This window comes from Lepus europaeus, chromosome 12 (assembly GCF_033115175.1).
Source record: "Lepus europaeus isolate LE1 chromosome 12, mLepTim1.pri, whole genome shotgun sequence".
Lineage (NCBI taxonomy): Eukaryota > Metazoa > Chordata > Mammalia > Lagomorpha > Leporidae > Lepus > Lepus europaeus.
The window spans coordinates 32,241,239-32,254,445 of NC_084838.1; the positions used below are offsets into that span (position 1 = coordinate 32,241,239).

Genomic DNA, 13,207 nt, shown 5'->3' on the forward strand with positions numbered 1-13,207 from the left:
CCATTATTTATGGCGGAAAGGAGCAAGACATTTCAAAGAGTTAAATTTGTTACCATGCTATCACTTTTGCACAAGGTTTGTTTTTGACATCAGCATCATTGTTCTTCCCACTTAAGAATAATATTGTGGGGCTGGCAGCGCAGCGTATCCGGTAAAGACTCCATCTAAGGTACTAGCATCACTTGCTGGTTCCAGTCCCAGCTGCTCCATTTCTGATCCAGCTCCCTGCTAATGCACCTGGGAAAGCAGTGGAAGATGGCCCAAGGGCTTGGGTCCCTGAACCCACATGGAAGACCTGGAAGAAGCTCCTGGCTTTGGATCCGCCCAGTCCAGCCATTTTGGCCATCTGGGGAATGAGCCAGCAGATGGAAGACTCTCTCTCTGTCTCTCCTCTTTTGTAACGCTTTCAAATAAATAAATAAATCATAAAAAAGGAATGCTTTATTTAAAAAAAAAAAAGAAGAATATGGCTTCTTATGTCAAATCTGATATCATCTTGGACAATAGTAGGTCCAGGAATATCATGCTTTAATTTCTTTTTATTTTAGGTATACTAAACAGATGTTTCTTTGGAAATCCACCAAATTTTTGAGTTCTTATCCAGAAATCTGTGAATAATCCATGCATTTAAAATATAAATTATTTGAGTGAACAAACCCCAATACATTTTTTTACATCTAATAGAAATGGAATATTTGGAAGCACACCTTCCCTGTTTATCCACACCAATGTTAAAATTGTTATAGGTATCCAATGACTTTGGTTGAGGTACATTGGCTCTATTCTTTATTTCTTGCTTCCATTGTTGGACTTTTCCAATTGGTTTCACTGTATCATTGCACAAATGTACATTTATTACCTAATACAAAGAGAATTCAATTATTTATATTGAATCTGTACTCATACAACCCTCTTCTTTATTTTGTCATCAAAATTTGTTTTCAGCTTCAGGGGACATCTGTTTAGTTTGTTTTCCCGCATGGTGCCTATAGCTTGCAACCCAATATTTTGAAGGTATACCAACAAGTCATAACCGGTGAACAGAGTATCAAAAAAAAAGGGTGTGATTGTGGATTCTCTACCACATCAAGTATTTGTAGAACTATATTAATGCTAAGCACACAGGTCACAACTTAACAATAAACACAGGTAGCAACACGTGAGAGTTTATGCAGTATACAATGTCCCAGTGACCTATTTATGTGACAGCTATTGTCAAACATTGATAATTTGAAATGCAGCTCATTCCTCAAAGCAAAATGACAACCTAGTTCTAGGAAATGCTTTCATGAATGAATTTCTTATATTCCATATCAGTTAAGAATATAATCTGTTGTTCAGTTGAATAGTGAAAGTAGTCTTTGCAGTAAAGTATGCCATTTCATAATGAGTTTAAGAATATTTTCTAATGCCCTAATCGTTTACCTATTTTCTCAAAATAGAACTATAAAAACATAATATTTATTTCAAATTTACCATAAGTGGTATATTTATTCAATTTTTTGTAGATTTCCTACATACTGGACAATGGGACATAATAGATTTTAATGACAAACTGTTATTTCCCATTAAGTTAAACTAAATGTCTGTATTTTAATGATAAAAAGGTAAGCAATCTAGCATATCAGTGAAAAGTTACATGCCTCACATAAATAGGGAAAACTACCTAATGATATCAGATAATGGTCTAGAAATGAAAGAATGCTTGCTGTATATTAATAAAATGAACTAACGGAATTTAAGCATCTTAAAGGGGAAAAAACCTAATCTTCAATAGATTCCTGGGAGTTAAATATATTGGTAGGTCCCTGTACCTACTAGGTTTTAGCTGTGGGTATAGTAAAGAAGTGAACAATGGGAAGACAGTGTTCGTATTGCCTGATATTGGAACATCTTGCCTCACCTGGACAGAATTGACAGGCTCCAAATGTACTTATCATTTCATTCAGCAAAGCAGAAGCCTAATAAATATATTTGTGGGCTTACCTCTTACAAAATATTATATGAGACAATGACACTCCTTCTCTGATCTCCCTCCTCTGGTTTCTCTACTCTGGCAAGCTTTGCAGCCACAAAACTAGTGAATGACAAGCAATAATTCTTCTAGGTCAGAGTTTGTAAACTAGAGAGTCACAAACTGTATTTATTCATCAGATATGCCTTCTTTATTTTGGCCAGTTTTGGCTTTCCTATATGGTTAAAAGCAAGGAAAAAAACTAACTTAATTGCCAACATTTAAAATACAGATATTTAACATGAAAACCTAGATTAACAACTTCTCTTGGAAGTGTTAGATCCAGCAACACCAGAGTTATGTTATTTTTTTTTTAAGATTTATTTATTTTATTTGAAAGGCAGAGCTACAGAGAGGCAGGAGCAGAGAGAGAAAGAGAGAAGTCTTCCATACACTGGTTCACTCCCCAAATGGCCACAGTGGCCGGAGCTGAGCTAATCTGAAGCCAGGAGCTCCTTCTGGATCTTCCACGCGAGTGCAGGGGCCCAAGGACTTGGGCCATCTTCCATGGCTTTCCTAGGCCGTAAGCAGAAAGCTAGATTAGAGCAGCCAGGACTCGAATTGGCACCCATGAATGACAGCAGCATTGCAGGCGGCAGCTTTACCCACTAAGTCACAGCATCGGCCCCCAGAAATTATTGCATGGTGACATTATCTAGCAAAGAGTAGTGACTTCCTCTTCTATTAATATCATCTCTGTGTATCATAATCATCACTATTCCTTATCTGTTCCCTGGTAATAGTTGAGTTTCATTTGTGGCTTCACCTATGTAATGAGTATTGTGATAAGCCAATCACTGACATGAGGTAGACATTACTGGTTGCCTACCCAATATCCATTCCTCCTCCCTTTTGTTCTGAACAGAACAGAACCAGGGTTTCACTTTTGTGTCTGTTTACCCCCTATATTCCATATGTCTTGGGAGAACTGATTTCATCTTGATGACCAAAGAATTGTCTTAATATAGATGATAAGGCCCATCCCCCAAGCCCAAGTCACAACAATTTAGTTTAGTCAGGACAAGTTAATAAACTTGTATTCCAATAGGAATACTAGGACTGAAAAGTTTTCTTTCCTGCCAGGGTTCTTGTGTGAGACCTGAAACAGTTGGAGCCTTCTTGTAGACATCTTTGAAAATAGAGTCAACACACAGGGTCAGGCAGAACCAAGAGGAATGTTAGGGAAGTGGAGTCAGATTAAGTGAGTTGTTGCCCCTAACTTCAGCCCACACTTCAGAGTACTAGAGAAGATACTGAGACCAGACTTTTTAGAAATTTTCACTTCTCACCATGTGGCTAACTATATTCTTCAGCTATTGGTAAGATCTGTCTTTTCAAAAGTTCTGGTCAATTGGCTGACACCTTCACAGGTGTTAGAGTTCTCTAGAGAACAAAAACAACAGGGGTGTGTGTGTTTGTATACTATTTAAATTTGTTAAATCTGTATATATATATATATAGCGGGAGAGAGAGAGATTTTGAGGAATTGGTTTATGAGATTATAGCAGAGTAGGATGGCAGTCTGGAGACCCAGGTAAGAATTGCTGTTCAAGTCCAAAGTCGGTCTGCTGTCAAAATTCCTTCTTTGGACGGGTAGAGTCATCTTTTTCTCCATTAAGGTCTTTGATTGTATGAGGCCCACTCAGATTATGGAGGGTAATATACTTTAGTCCAACAATTTCATTGTTAATCTCACCCAAGAAGCAGCTTCATAGCAACACCCAGAATAATATTTGGCCAAATGTCTGAGCACCATGGCCCAGCCAAGTAGATGTAAAATTAACCAGCAGAGTAGGTCATCATATCTCCAATTATCGGTGAGATCTCTCTTTTCTGAAAGCTCCAGTTAGCCATCTAACATCTTCACAGCACTTGTCCTGACTCAAAGAGGTAGCAGTAACCTCACCCCAGAGAATTGAATAAATGGAATAGATGAAAAGGAGGATGACAGAGACCTCCCTCATTTATCAAGTTCCCCATTTCTAATGAGTAACTACATTTTCATCATCTTAATAAGGAAAAAAATGGGCCGGCGCCGTGGCTTAACAGGCTAATCCTCCACCTTGCGGCGCTGGGACACCGGGTTCTATCCCGGTTGCCCCTCTTCCAGGCCAGCTCTCTGCTATGGCCCGGGAAGGCAGTGGAGGATGGCCTAAGCCCTTGGGCCCTGCACCCGCATGGGAGACCGGGAGAGGCACCTGGCTCCTGGCTTCGGATCAGCGCGATGCGCTGGCCACAGTGGCCATTGGAGGATGAACCAACGGCAAAAAGGAAGACCTTTCTCTCTGTCTCTCTCACTGTCCACTCTGCCTGTCAAAAAAATATAAATAAATAAATAAATAAATAAATTCAAAAAAAATAAGGAAGAAAATGAATAACCCTGGAGAAATAAAGTGTCTCATTCATAAATGGGAAAACAGTATTAGCAATGCTAAAAGAATATTTAATGCTTGATTTCACTTTTATTTTAAATATTTTATTGATTGCATAAATAACATAATTAGACATAGAATATAATTTAATAGTAACAACACTTTATTCAGAAATAAGAAAAGACATTCCCAAGTGATTTTTCAAGTTAGTTAATAAGTATTAGTCAAAGGATCCATTCCAGTAAGCCTTCAGTAACTTCACGATTCTGCCACAAGGTGGCAGCAGGCAACATGCCTCCTTTCTCAGCTTTGGTCAGAAACTGGTTACTGTGCAGACTCTTCAGTCATTTTTAATACTTAGAAACCTGGAAAACTAAGGCTTCATACTCTCATAAAGGACAAAATTAAAATATTTTGGATTTTTAGTTTACCACATTTTTAGTTTACTACATTTTAGTTTTACCACATTTTCTATGCTTTCTGCTGTAAGATTACTGTTGAAATCCTGTGCATCCAAATAGTCTATGAAATTGGATTGGGGTTATTTGTATAGTAAACATAACCCTGGGAGTCCCTTGTTTATCCTTATTTTAAGACAATTTGTATTTACCTAGTATGACATTATTTGTTACACAGAAACATAAGCAAGTTCCATAGCAGCTGCTCAAGATTTAGTCAATCAGAATTTTCAGGGGAAACCTCAGGAAATGCAAATCCTCATTTTAGTAATTATGTTTCCTATTGTTGTGCCACATAGGTAGCTAAAGAAGGAGCTAAACTCTGACAGTTCCTACCTCTCCTGCAAGGCAATGTGGGCAGATGATTTATAACTCCAGCCAAATTACAGCCAAACAGATCTTGCCAACCCACTGGACAGCAGAGAGTGGTAACTGATAGCCCCAGCCAAACTGCTATAGACAGCTCCTCGTCCACCTGCAGGGATCGGTGATTGACAGCTCCAGATGATTCATTTTTGACAGCAATGGCTGACCCACTACTAGACAGCTGTGGCCTGCCCATATAACAGCCTGGCCTAGCCCACATGACAGATACCCTTCTGTGTACCATCCAAACTCCATTCTCTGTGCATAATCCAGGTCTCCCTATCTATGCACCAGAAAGCCCATCTCCCATGTACCAGCAAGCCCCTGCCCTTTTCCAGTAGAAGAAACTACAAGTATCATAATGTTGCCAACTTGAAGCCAGTACAAGATGGAAATACCCAACACAGCTCCAGGATGCATCCTTCCAATCCTCCCCCCCCACACCCAAACCCATTCCACTGTGACCTTTAGGTCATTATAATTAAAATTGCCATGGGGGGCCATGCCCACTTCCATCATGCCATGACACTGATGCCATGACACTTCCAATGTTTTTTTTTAGATTATTTTATTTATTTGAAAGAGTTACAGAGAGAGGTAGAGACAGAGAGAGGTCTTCCATCTGATGGTTCACTCTCCAGATGGCTGCAACAGCCGGAGCTGCGCCGATCCAAAGCTGGGAGTGAAGAGCTTCCTCTGGGTCTCCCACGTGGGTGCAACAGGGGCCCAAGGACTTGGTCCATTTTCTGCTGCTCTCCTAGGCCATAGCAGAGAGCTATGAGATCAGAAGTGGAGCAGCCGGGACTAGAACCGGCGCCCATATGGGATGCCAGCACTTCAGGCCAGAGCATTAACCTGCTGGACCACAGTGCCGGCCCCCGATATTTCTTTAATAGGGCACAGAAATGAGAAGGACTTGAGACCCGTCCCAAACTCCAGGCCCTTTTGAATATTCAATTGTGCTTCACTCTGGACACCACCCCCTATACCTTTGGAGGGTATAAAGGGAAGGCTTAATATTGTTGATGGTGGGAGTGATGGTTCCTTTTTCAGAGATTTTTCTTGGTCAAGGACTTTTTTCCTTTGTTGGAGGCTTTTCTTTATTGGATTTTTTTCCTTGAAGAGAGGTTTTTCTTTGTTGTTTTTTTTTTTCCAGTTTTGACTGTTCTGCTTATGCACACTTTGTCTTTAACCTTGCACTTTTTGTCTTATTCCAAATAAATCCTGCTCTTCTATACATCTTTATGCCTCTACCTTTGAACTCCTTCACATGTGGAGGGAAGAACTTGCAATATGGCCAGCTGGGAGCCCCATGCCCAAACATCTGGGCATGTTTAAGAAATACTACTCTAGGCAGTGATGTTGAGCTTCTTCTGAGAGTGCTCTGTGGAAATCAGCCCCTCATGTTTTCAATTACCCCTATCTTATAGCTACTCATCACTGAAACACCTTTCTCCTTTCATCTCTGCACCCCCTTCCTCCTCTGCCTCCAAAAACACATGGCCCACTGTCTTATACCATACCCTGCCCTCTTATGATTTCTGGAGATCAGGGGTGTGCCTTAGTTTAGCCAGAGCCAGGCTTCACATCTTGTACAGTGAGGACGAGAATAAACCATGTTGCCTTTGTGAATTGTAACTGGGTAGGTCCACTGTGTCATTCTGCCATTAGCAGGCAACTGGCAATATGCCTGACTTGTAGAAGAAAGAACAAAATCACCAAAATGCTTGCATCAAGTATTGGGGTTGTTAGGTTTGTAGTATAATTATAACAGTTAAGATTTAGAATGTCCATTCCCAGAAGCATAGAGTGATGACCATCTTTCATGAAATACACTGGGGACTTAAACTGAATTTCAGCTTAGGAGCATTTGTAAAACTGGATAAATAAGAATTTAGGTGTTCATGGCCTTTAAGGGAAAGGGAGACAGCCGACAAAGCCTAGAGACTATACAGGTTGGAGATATCTCAAGTAGGTAAAGTAGGAATAACTACTCTCAATATTAAGGACTGAAAGAAAATTGCCTGTCTCAAACTTTAGTATAAAGAGTTTTGCTCCCTGATTTTGAATTACAGAAGGAACTTAGAAAGGGCTTTTAGGAATGTAGAGCTATAGAAAAACTGTCCTCAGAATCCCTGAGCAAAACCCATGATTTCATTCTTACTTTTAAAAGATTTTTTGAAAGTGCAATAATCATTATCCCACCCCAGATAATTACACCTGTTTAGTTCAACTCCTGTAGTATAGATTCGGGGCAACAGCACCTAATAAGGTTTCCAGGAACACCCTTATTTATCCTTACAGTTTATAAGTCTCAAGAGATTCCATACAGATAGAGATCAAACATCTTTCCCAGCAGTCAGCAGTAATGAACTAGATCATTGAATAACAAAGAATATTATCATATTGTCTTCACACAGCAAGTAGGGTCTTAGTTTTAGCAAAGCAACATCAAGTTTCACATTGGGTGGCCAGCACAGAGATAGAGTTGCCACCACCACTGGCTGAGGAGTAGGCTTGGAAAGGAAGTGGTTGATGCACTCAGATGTAAGTTTCTTTGCCTCATCCCAAAGGAATGATCATAGATAAAAGTGAGCTGGTACAGAAAGACGAACTGGCAGAGCAGGCATGCTGCAGTCACAAAGGCAGTCATGGAATAAGGGCACAAGCTCTCCAACAGAGAAATCTGCTGTCTGTTGCCTATAATGCGTAGGTGCCTGCCTTACTTCCTGGTGTGTCAGCTCCAGCACTGAACAGAAAACCAGAAGGGAGAAGCAGCAGTAATTGGGCAGAGTACCGTGAGAAGATAGACGTGGATGTGCAGGATATCTGCAAAGTTGTTCTGTAGCTGTTGGACAAATATCTTATTCCCAATGCTATACAACCAGAAATAAGGTGTTCTACTTGAAAGTGAAAGATTATTTTTTGTATCTTTCTAAGGTGGCATAAGGAGACAATAAGCAAACCACTGTGTTGAACTCCCAACAGGCTTACCAGGATGTGTTTGAAATTAGTAAGAAACAAATACAGCCTACACACCCAATTCCACTTGGCCTGGCACACAACTTCTCAGTCTTGTACTATGTGATTCTAAACTCTCCTGGAAAGGTCTGCAGCCTGGAAACACAGCATCTGATGAAGGAGTTGCTGAATAGGATACAATGAATCAAGAGTAAGAAGAAAGCACTCAGATGATGCAGGGTGCTTAAGGGATAATTTCATTCTGTGGACATCAGAAAAACAGGAAGATGAAGAAGATGCTGGGGGAGAGAGAGAACTAAAGTCTGTCATGCTTTATGATCTGTTCAATGTTACTCTGTACCCACCACATATATCCCTTTGTGTGATTAAAAAAAAAATTATGTTGGGGCAGGTACTGTGGCATAGTGGGTAAAGCCACTGCCTGCAGTGCTGGCATCCCATATGGGTACCAGTTCAAGTCCGCACTGCTCCATTTTCAATCCAGCTCTCTGCTGTGGCCCGGGAAAGCAGTAGAAGATGGCCCAAGTGCTTGGGCCCCTGTAACTGTGTGGGAGACCCCAAAGAAACTTCTTGGCTCCTGGCTTCAGATAAGCACATCTCCGACTGTTGCAGCAAATTGGGGAGTGAACCAGTAGATGGAAAACCTCTCTTTCTCTCTCTCTGCCTGTCCTTCTCTCTGTAACTCTGACTTTCAAATAAGTAAATAAAGCTTTAAATAAAAAAACTATGCAGAACTGGAGAACGAGAGAGAGATTTTTTTTTTTTTTTGACAGGTGGAGTTATAGACAGTGAGAGAGAGAGACAAAGAGGTCTTCCTTCCGTTGGTTTATGTCTCCAAATGACTGCCACGGCCGGTGCTGCGCCGATCTGAAGCCAGGAGCCAGATGCTTCCTCCTGGTCTCCCATGTGGGTGCAGGGACCCAAGCACCTGGGCCATCCTCCACTGCCCTCCCGGGCCACAGCAGAGAGCTGGACTGGAAGAGGAGCAACCAGGACTAGAACCTGGCACCCATATGGGATGCGGGTACCGCAGGCGGAAGATTAACCAAGTGAGCCACAGTGCCGGCCCAACTATGTCAACTCTAGATTTACACAGCCTCAGCCTAGCAAAAATGGTCAATAGGATAAACAGCTCATACTTAAATCTAACATTTAGCTTGGTCAAATGAATGTCACTGCATTCTGAAATTTTGATTTTGATTAACATTGGCAGTATTACTGTGTTTAGTTTTTTAAAAATAGCACTGCAATTATGGGTTTTTGTAACTAGCAAAACTCTTTTTTTTTTATTTTTTGACAGGCAGAGTTAGATAGTGAGAGAGAGAGAGAGAGAGAGAGTTGTAGACAGAGAGAGAGACACAGAGAGAAAGGTCTTCCTTCTGTTGGTTCACTCCCCTAATGGTCACCATGGCTGGTGCTGTGCCGATCCGGAGCCAGGGGTTGGGTGCTTCCTCCCGGTCTCCCATGTAGGTGCAGGGCCCAAGCACTTTGGCCATCCTCCACTGCCTTCCCAGGCCACAACAGAGAGCTGGACTGGAAGAGGAGCAACCAGGACTAGAACCCAGGGCGCCGGCGCCGCAGGTGGAGGATTAGCCAAGTGAGCCATGGCGCCGGCCTGCAGAACTCTTACTGGTAGGAAAAAAAGACCTGAATTATGTGTAACATTTTGGAAAACTTAATCTGATATCAAAATAGTCACTGAAATACAATTCCCTTGTAAATTTGTAAAGAAAGTTATGAAGGTTGTATTATGATGCTGGAGCTTGAAGTGAGACATCCACACCATTTATAGTTCAAAGTCAATGGTAATTCACAGTAATTCTTTCTGTTCAGGGTTTATAGACACTTGATTGGTTTGGGCTGTTGTCACTCAAAAGTCCATGACCATGAATGTCTACAGTGTCATCCTCTGAGGAAACCCAAAGCCTGAAATTGAAATTTTGAGTTATGATACTGCAGAAAGGGCCAGTACTCATAAGTTGACAAAGCCCCTTTTCCTACAATGATGTTATCTATTTACCACTTGTGAAAACAGTGGAATCTGTTTTTCTTATAACTACTTAGCTAAAGGAAAATAGAAGTCATGTATCTGATGAATGGCCTTATCTGTTTCCTGGATAACACCTGTAAGAATAATGTTCTATAGAGATCTCCTTTCACTTGAAGAGTACTTAGTCTTTGGTTCTTCATAGCCTGGGGATTTTAAATTTTGATATCTAATCATTCTTGCCCCCTATCCTTTTTGACTGTTGACCTTAGGTTTCTCTTCCTTCTTTGAATTTCTGTCCTTCTGCTTCGTTATATTCTTTTTTTTTTCTGAATTCTACTTTTTCTTTTGTTCACTTTTTAATACTATGTATGCAGAAGGTGAAAGATGTTGGTGTGCCCATTGGTAAGCAAGCCTTGCCTCAAAGAGCTTCTGGCATCATAGTTCTGGTTCCTCCAGTTCAGAATATTCAATCATATCAAGATATGAATCAAAGTATTTTTAAATAGCCATAACTTGTCCCTGCATTGCAGCCAGCCCTGATAATGCTTGTTAGTATCTATTACCAGATCTCCTAGTGTGCTCATCCAGCTCAGTTCTCAGATGTGTTTGCATGGATACTGCAGTGGAGAGAATCAAGATGAGCCACGTCTTTCTGCCTCAGAGTACCACCTCTCCAACCTTTAACATTTCATGTAGCTGTAGAGTCCATCTGTTTGTCCATCTGGTGAAATGAGAAAAGAAAAATTCATGCACCGATTTAAAACAAATCAAAAAAAGAAAAATATTTCCTCCTTTCCAGCTGAACAAAAATGTGCAGTTAATACTTGGCACTTGAAAATGCAGCAGTGAATGTGGAACCAATCCTGTCTGTATATATGATAGCTCTTTTTTAAGATTTTATTTATTTACTTGAGAGGTAAAGTTAGAGAGAGAGAGAGGCAAAGATAAAGGTCTTCCATCTGCTGGTTCACTTCTCAAATGGTTGCAATGGCTGGAGCTGAACTGAGCCAAAGCCAGGAGCCAGAAATTTCTTCCAGGGCTCCCACGCAGGTGCAGGGGCCCAAGCATTTGGGCCTATTCTACTGCTTTCCCAGGCCATTGCAGAGAGCTGGATCAGAAGACATGCAGCTGAAACATGAACTGGCACCCAAATGGGATGCTGGCACCCCAGGCAGAGGATTAGCCTACCACAGCGCCTGCCCCTCTGATAGCTCTTTCTTGTTTTATATTTCCTTACCAGTATTCTGCCTAATGCTTGCTTCTGTGATGCTGTATTGCCTACCAAGTACACCTATGGTTGGGAAAATAGTATAACAACAACAACAAAAAATCCCTGGTGATTGATGTCTTAGATTTGTATATATCTTTTAAACAGTTCTACTTTCACTTTATGCACAATAGGAAAAGCATAAAAATTCAAAAATGAAATAAAATATTTCATCAGAAAAGAAGTGTCACATTGAATTAATATTGCTTATTTTAAACTTATTTGGTTTGAAGCTTCATATTTTTTAGACTATTTATTTATTTGAAAGACAGTTACAGAGAGGGGAAGAGAGACAGAGATCTTCCATCTGCTGATTCACTCCTCAAATGGCCACTTCAGGGGCAAAAAGCCAGGAGCATGGAACCCCATCTGGGTCTCCCACATGGGCAACAGGGGCCCAAGCACTGGGGCCATCTTCTTTGGCTTTTCCAGGCACATTATCAGGGAGCTGGGTCAGAAGCAGAGCAGCTGGAACTTGAACTGGCACTCATATGGCATGCTGGTGTTACAAGCAGCAGCACACCGTCAGACCCTATAGTTTGTTTATATTTAACTTGTAAGTATGTTTTGGCATAAAGAATTTGTACCAAGTTTATGTTTAATATATTCTAATTAGCATTTTAATAAAAATAATTTAAGTAATCACCAAGTGGTCCATGAGAATTTTTTTCCTTTAAAAGGAGGATCTGTACATTACTTAAGTTTGTGAGACACTTATTACTTAATTTTACAAGTGTGCTTTAAAAATCTATAGACAATAGAATTAAAAGACAAGTTTGTTTTGGTGTAAAACATTTTAAAATCCAAAAATAGTCTTTTCATAATATGAGTTTTCCATGTACTTTTTGGTGGTTTATGATTATTTCTTATGTAGAGAATTTACATTCCATCTTTTAAATTACTGTAGATCAATAAGGGAGAATAGGTATCATAATATTATCAAACTTAGGCATGTATTGACTCCAACCAACTGTATTGTCAGGATGTTACCCACATCAATCCAATACCTTCAAATGTGAATTTCTTGCACTGAAGGCATATGGTCAAATCCAGTTTAGAGGAGCTCTTACAACAGTTAGGAACCCATAAATATTCAGAATCTTTCTGCTTACATATATATAAGCATATAAATAAATACATACTAAAAATTCAAATTAAAAGTAACCTCTCATTAGGCCGGCACCGCGGCTCACTAGGCTAATCCTCCGCCTTGCGGCTCCAGCACATCGGGTTCTAGTCCCGGTCGGGGCACCGGATTCTGTCCCGGTTGCCCCCCTTCCAGGCCAGCTCTCTGCTGTGGCCAGGGAATGCAGTGGAGGATGGCCCAAGTCCTTGGGCCCTGCACCCCATGGGAGACCAGGAGAAGCACCTGGCTCCTGCCATCGGATCAGCGCGGTGCGCCGGCCGCAGCGCGCCTACCACGGCGGCCATTGGAGGGTGAACCAACGGCAAAAAAGGAAGACCTTTCTCTCTGTCTCTCTCTCTCATGGTCCACTCTGCCTGTCAAAAAAAAAAAAAAAAAGTAACCTCTCATGGATAATATATTTGCATCTGAAACTTGATCTATGTTGTGTTGTGATGGTAGTCTCTTCTGTTGTAGACATTCATAAAGCAGAAGACATCTGAACTTATTTGCAACACATGGGAGACAGTTTAGGGATTTTCCAAAATCCGTTCTTTATTCCTCCCTCCCCCACCTTCACTGCCCCTAAGCATAGTTTGATTGGTAACATTTGCTTGGAATAATGGAATAGGTCA

General features: G+C 40.9%; 1 protein-coding gene, 1 long non-coding RNA gene and 1 pseudogene across 4 annotated transcripts in view; 2 read left to right on the forward strand and 1 right to left on the reverse strand.

Annotated features, from left to right (window-relative positions):
* ALDOB (aldolase, fructose-bisphosphate B) overlaps window positions 1-13,207 on the forward strand; it is a 473,832-nt gene that overhangs the window by 352,151 nt on the left and 108,474 nt on the right. The gene's annotated exons all lie outside the window — the stretch shown is intronic.
* Window positions 2,360-13,207, reverse strand: part of LOC133771667 (uncharacterized) — a 47,810-nt gene continuing 36,962 nt past the window's right edge. For 2 of the 3 annotated variants that reach the window (XR_009867604.1, XR_009867606.1), the window contains exon 3: window positions 9,214-10,903. This is a non-coding gene — a long non-coding RNA (uncharacterized LOC133771667). Of the gene's footprint in view, window positions 2,531-9,213; window positions 10,904-13,207 lie in introns of those variants that run through there. The other variant, XR_009867605.1, reaches the window with a different exon arrangement.
* On the forward strand, window positions 7,786-8,478 carry LOC133771844 (14-3-3 protein beta/alpha-like; annotated as a pseudogene).